Consider the following 7,138-nt stretch of genomic DNA (forward strand, 5'->3'; position numbering starts at 1 on the left):
TCACCCTCCAGAAGCACTGGTGTCCTTAGCCTTCTCTCCCACATGGAGTGACACCCTCTCTACGTGAAACATCTGGGAGTAAGAGGGGTTTCCATCCAGCCCGGAAATCACTGGCAGTGGACGCTGGCTGCAAACAAGCTATTTTTAAAACTTCCACATAACATTATTCTTAGTGGCCAGAGACTGGATGATTTGCCTCTGAGGTTGGGAACAAGGCAAGGATGTTGGTTCTCACACGAGAATCAAAGTGATAAGGCAAGGAAAAGAAATAGAGGCATAACAATTGAAAAGGAAGACATGAAAATCTCTATACACAGATGGCATGATTGTGAGTACAGGAAAGTCTAAGAAAGCGATCCAGGAATAATTGGATCAGTAAGTGAACTTAGCAAGGTTACAGGATACAAAGTTCATACAAAAATAAACTATATTTCTATATTCTAGGAACAAATAATAGGTAGATAATAATTTAAAAACACCATTTACAGTACCATTAAAATCATAAAATATCTAAGAATTAATTTAACGAAAAATTGCATGTTCTTTACACTGAAAACTACAAAACGTTGCTGAGAGAAATTAAAGAGTATCTAAAAATGGAGCAATGTACCATGTTCATGGATTGGAAGGCTCATTGCTTGGGTGAAAATTCTCTCAAAGTTGGTCTATAGATTCAATGCAATCCAATCAAAATCTCAACAGGCTTTTTATTTTGTAGAAATTGAGAAGCTGATTCAAAATTTATAGGACAATGTAAGGAACATTCAATAGCCAAAACGATTTTGAGAAAGAAGAGGAAAGTGGGAAGGCTCAGACACACAGAAAATCAAAGGGAATGAATTGAGTCCAGAAAAAGACCCACACATACACAGACAACTGACTTTCAACAAAAGTGTCAATATAATTCAGCTGGGGAAAGAATAGTCTTTGCATCAAATAGTGCAAGAACAGCCGGGTACCCACTGGGTACCCATTTTCACAACACTCGTTTGAAATGGGCGATGAACCTGATGACTAAAAAGTCATTCGCCATCTGGTTCTGTGAGAATTAGGCCACTGGCCACTGCAGTCCTGACAAACACAGCCTGAAAGGTGTTCAGGGCAGAGATCAGGAATGAGGCGCTCTGGGTGAAGGGCTCTGGGAAAACTGGAAGAACAGGATGTCAGATGGTTAGATATTTTCAGGAGAAAATTTTATGAACCCAATTCTTGCATCTTCTAATACCTAGAAAAGCAGTAAACCCATTAACACAGGCATCTGCTCCTCGTGACCAGCAGCAACCTTCTACCAAGATATGTGCCTGATTGCACATACTGCCTCACCAAAATCACGTGTATACTGGCCTCCTCGCTTCACCTCTTCAGAGCAGTTCCTCAGAGCTACTGAGAGGCTGTCTCCTGGGCTATAGTCCTCAGTAAGTCCCCAAATAAAACTGAACTCACGGCTCTCATGTTGTGCTTTTTTTTTCAGTTGACAAACCTCAGTTTAAAAGCTAAATCTGTAAAACTTCTAGACCTGTGTTGTCCATTTGGGGAGCCATTAGCTATACGTTGTATTTATATTTAAATTAATTGAAGTTAAGTTAAAAATTCAATTCCTAGGCATACTTCTAGTGCTCACACATATCTGGTGGCTGCCTGTCGGATGGCACAGACATGGGACATTTCTATCATCACAAGGATGTCTATGGGACTGGGTTGTTATACATGAAAACATAGCAGAAAATTTTCCCAAACTTGGGATGGGCAAATATTTCTCAGGATACAGCAAGCAATATTCATGAAAGGAAAATGGATGGACTGGACTTCATCAAAATTATATCTTCTGCTCTTTAAAGGATACTTAAGCAAACAAAAAGACAAGCCACACCTGGGGGAGAATATTAATATCCCATGTATCTAACACAGAACTGGTATCCAGATACATAATAATCATTACAACTCACCAAAGAGAAGACAAATATCCTGTTTTTAAAATATGCAAAAGATTTGAATGGCACTTAAAGATACACAAACTACTAATGAACACATGGGAACATGCTCCATATCACGACAGTTTGTTAGAAAGGCTGACATTTAAAGAGATGACATCACTCAGTGTTGACAGGGCTGTGGACGGGGCAATGGTACAGCCTCGGAACACAGTCAGGCAGTTTCTCACAAAGTTAAATGTGCACCTACAATAAGACCCTACAGTTCACTCTTAGGCATCTACTCAGAAGGGGTGAAAACATACATTCACCAGAAAAACTCGTGCACGGATGTTTGTAGCATTTTTATCTATAATCCTTAAAACTGGCAACAACCCAAACGTCCATCAGGGAATGAAGGATGAACACGTGAGGTGGATCCATATAATGAAAACTACTCAGAATAACAAGGAAAGAACAGTTGAGCGAATCCCAGAAGCACTGCTGAGTGCACAGCCCACCCTGAGTAAACCCTCTGCCCTTAAAACCCTGTCCTGAGGGAAGCAGCTCAGCGCTTGCCTGTGGCTGGGAAGGGGCTGTGGGCTCTCTGGGTGGATGGACGTGCTCTGTATCCGGGTGGGTATAGAGGTGGGCGGGTGCTGTCAGAATGCATTGAACTGCATACTTCAATTTATTTCACTGCAACTTATTGCATGTGAATTGCACCTTAATAAACTTGATTCTTTAGACCCCGCACTGCCCTAAGTGGGTGAAAGGCCGTGGGACCCCCATCTCCCTCCCTCATCTCCTGGGGGTGCAGCCCCAGCTTGTTTTGACAGGGAAACAGGCGTCGGGAGAAGAGGGTAGTGAGCAAGGGAGTCCGAGGGAACAAGAGGCTGCAGCAGCCGTGGGTGATGGCGAGGGCTACTGCCTGGACCCTCCCCAGCCAGGAGCGCGGGCTGCCAAGTGGACGGGGCGCTGGCACCCTGGCCCTCGGTCGCAGGTCAGTCCGGTGCCCTTGGAGCTTTGAGGTGCGTTGGGGGGAAGGTCAGGTGCACTCCATGTGACTTACACACATCTCCCACAGAGACCATCCCCCCCCGCCCCTTCTCAGCCCCAGGGCCGCCCTCCCAGGCCGCAGACCCCCGAATCCCTCCTGCGCTTTGGGGTCGATCTCTCCCCAGAACCCAGGCTGATGCGCTCAGATTTCCAGGGGTGGCCACGAGTGGTCGGGGCAGAACACTGACCGGCACCTGGCCCGACCTCGCCGCCCTCCCTGTCCCCGTCTCCCCAGCATTCTGACAGTGTCCCCCAGTTGCCCTCCTGCCCACCTGGCCCGGGGAGGCCTCCTGCTGGTCTGAGACACCCTCCTGGTTTGGGGCCTCCCACCTCCCGGTGTGCCCCAGGGGGCACGTGGGCCTGGCTCTGGGGACCCCTACCTGAGCAGCAGCCGGGGGTCCTTGCCTGCCCCCTCCATGTGCTGGATCCACTGCTGACGCCGCTGCCCCGTGGAAGTGAGTTATGAAGGGCTCTTCTCCTTGCAGTTTCCTTGGCTATTTTGTCTTATTTAGTCTTAGAAATGAACTTAAATTTTACTTGCCAAGTTTCATAAAACAGACAGCTCCTCCTGAGATCTGGAGCAGAACTGCATTAAATGAAGAGGCAGTGTCTCTGCAGACTGAGGTCCTGCCAGACGTCGTGGTCTCCCTCAGTGGTCACGCTCAGGGGGAGGGGCTGTGCACAGACCCCCACCTGTGAGCACCGTCCTCCAGCCCAATGGGGACATTTGTTTTTACTGTGTTTCTTGGTCAAATTGACAAGCATTTGACAAGCATTCCCTACGCCATGTTATTTTAATTTTTTGAGGAACTCTCTTTTGGATTTTTAAAAAATCAAGTTTTATTTGCTTTCCAGTTAATGAAATTCTGTTTTTCTCCGTATTTCATTCTTTTTTTACTTTCTTTTGTTCATTTTGTTCCGTTTTTGTTCTAGCTTCTGAGTTAACTGCTATGTTTCTTTTGTTTTAATAGTACAGCCAGGAAACGATGAACATGATCTAACAGGGAATTCTCCTGGGGCCCTTTGTCTGGGCCCCACCCACGTTGGTGATGGGTGTTTATCCACAGGAGCCTGGTTTCCTCTTCGACCTGTGGCTCACTTGGAAGAACGATTGAAAATTTTCAACCAGTCAGATTTGATTGCTTTTTTGGTATCATTAATATTTAGTTTTATGAAGTTAAGATCTGAGAATATGGCCTAAGCGAGTTTTCAGTTTTTGAAATTGGTTTGAGCTTTGATTTGCAGCTTGACTTTGGGTCATCTTTTAAACTTTTCCATGGGATTTTGGGGGAAAAATGTCTATTCTCTCTATGCATACTGCACTTTATATGAAAAATAGTATCAAAATTGCTCATAGTGGGACTTAAGTCTTCTACAGACTCACTATGCATGTTCCATGGGGATCTCTTGAGTTTGGCCACAAGAGTCAGCGTCCCCTCCATGGCTGGATGTGGCCGCATCCTCCCTGCATATTCCTGTACCCGGTGCAATACCATGTGACTCTTAGAACTTCTGCACCAGGCGGGGTCTGGGTGAGAGGCAGGAGTGGGCAGGGCAAGTCCCACCTCAGTGCAGAGTTCAGACCTCCGCCTGTTATCGCCTGTCATCCACGGGCCAAAGTCAAGGGGCGATGACTCCCCCACCCCCCCCCCCGGGCCACGCGCACCTTCAAAGACACCTCTGTTCCCAACAGCCCGGCACCCACCTCGGCTGACATGTCTCAGCTTGTTTGCTCCTGTCCTGACACAACCCCGCCAGCCAGAGGCTCCGTGACCCTGGAGTGGAGCCGAGGGCGCTCCAGCATCCATTACACCCCTGGGGGAGGACAAGGCCCCTTCCCTGACGTCCTGAACCCCCAGTGCGGACATTCCTGGTCTCCATCTGAAAGCAATGCTGCCCACGACTGTGGGCCCTAAGCCTCAGAGGCGCCCTGACTCCCAAGTCCCTCTTCCTGTGAGTAGCCGCAATCCTCCTGAAGTCCTCATCCACGTTTTCTGGGCACCAGAGACCGCAGTACACACTTCGCTGGTGAGGGCTGAACAGATGTTCAGGATGCGAGGCAGCAGGACGCTCGGGGCCGATCCGTCGTGCAGACCAGTGCCTCAGGGCGAGAGCCTGGGCCCCTGGCCTGACCCTGTGGTGGACGCGCCCTTGGGTGCCTTTGAGGGAATCTTTCCAGAAGGTGCTTGTTGAGGTGCCTGTGGCATGCGTGTGTGCCCATGTGTGCATGTCCCTATGTGTGCTGGCATCTGGCCTCAGCCTTGCTTCCAGAGGTGACACATGATACCGAGGCCGAGGCTTGGGGGAAGGCACGGTCCATCCCACTCGCCGACCAGGCCAGAGGTCACAGGTTCCCCAAGGGGCCCTGAGCCTGGGGCGGCCCAGGTGTGCTGGGCGGGTCCAGGGCCCTGTGTCCCTCCCGCGCTGAGCACCGCCGGTATGTCCTGGTCCCCACCCCCGGTCTCTCTGCGTCTCTCCATCTCTCTCCCTCCCTCCTCCTTCTCTCCACGCTCCCACACCTCTCAGCCTGCTCTCACTCAGCCTGCGTCACCTTGGCTCCTGTCTCCTTTCTGTCCCCCCTTGTTGGGCATTTTGCAGTCGAGGACAGTCAGCTCCTCTGGTTTGTGAGGACCCCATTCCTTCCCCACTCTCTGCTCGGCGCAGCTCAAGGCCACCCCCACAGCCCGTCCCTGGGCCCTCCTTTCGGGGATGGACCATTTCCCTGGGTTAGGCCAGGGTGTCCCCGCAGAGCCCGAGGGGCCTGGGCAGGAGCTGGCAGCGGGGAGAAGTCCACCATCCGCCCCCCCGAAGCCTGGGAGAAGCCCTTTGGGAGACTGGACGCCACGGACCCCCAAAGATGAGCCTCCCTTGAAGTCCTCCCAGGCGGAGTCGTGCCGGGATTGGGACCCCGGCAGGCTGGCCTGGACAGCAGTAAGCAACCTGGACTTGGGGTGCGGGGCTGTACATGGTGGTGGAGGGGGAGGGGATGGAAGGGGGAGGGGATACACTCTGGGGGGGGTTCCAGGAGGTGGTGAGCTGGGGACGCCTGGAGCTGACAGGCTGGGGCACCCCGTCGCGGGGAGACAGGGCTGGGTGGGCCAGGTACGGGCTGGGGGCTGTCATTCGCTACAACTGCTGAGCGCGCCTGAGCTCCCCTTTGAGAGGGGAGGGGTCTCGTGGGGCAGTAGACCCTGGACATCTCTGTGAGCACGCGTGACTGGAGCCTGCAGGCTGGTGAGGCTGAGGTTCAGCGCTGCCGGGCCCATCCTGACCCCTCCCGACCATGGGTCCACCCAGGGACCAACTCTCGCTCCCTCTGCGACCCCCGCGGCAGCTACCCCGATCCTGCGAGGAGCCGGCACGTAAACATCTGACGAATAGACTGTTAAAGCCAAGAGAACCACTTAAAGCCACGATGACTGAAGCACAAGATCCATCCCCCAAAGTGACCGCTCGCCCCCAAACCACTTGTTTCTGCACGTCTCTCTGCTTGGCAACCCCGCTTTCCAGCCAGCTGCACCTGCGGGGCCTCTGGGACCCTGTGCCCTGGCGTCCAGGCTGCTCCTGGCAGCAGGATCACATCCTGGACTCTGGAAGCCCTTCCCTCTTCCCACGGAGGAGCGGCCTCCTGGGGACAATGCCCATGGGGTGCTGTTGGGCACCGTGGCCCAGCCAGACACTGCAGCCCCAGCCGGACTGAGCCCGCCTGAGCCCCCCTTCGGGCCAGTGACCCCTCCACCCCGCCCCGGGCCCAGCTAATGCAGGATCCCTGAGCTCCGTGTGGCCAGGGACCAGAGCGAGGCTTGGGCTCTGTTACTCGGGCTCCACGCAGGCCCACATGCCAGAGAGAGACCACCGGGTGAGGGACTTGCGGGACGGAGCTCCGATCCTCACTGTGGGCCTGCTCAGGGGCAGCTGCTCTCTGCACACCTGTGCACACCTGTGTGTGCCACGGGGGCCCACCCTTCCTGTCCCGGTCCCAGGGTGCTGTCCGTCCTGCTCCCCAAGGGGCCGCACTGCTGGTCTGGGCCAGTTCCCAGACTTGGCCAATGGCAATGGCTCACTGGTGCTGGGTGCCCCGTGGCCACGCTCCTTTGTGCCATCCTTTAGGGCAGCAGGAGGGCGTAGCCACTCTCTGAGGTTGTGAGGCCAGCCTCCAGGTTCTCCCC

The sequence above is a fragment of the Eubalaena glacialis genome, chromosome 6 (assembly GCF_028564815.1).
Source record: "Eubalaena glacialis isolate mEubGla1 chromosome 6, mEubGla1.1.hap2.+ XY, whole genome shotgun sequence".
Lineage (NCBI taxonomy): Eukaryota > Metazoa > Chordata > Mammalia > Artiodactyla > Balaenidae > Eubalaena > Eubalaena glacialis.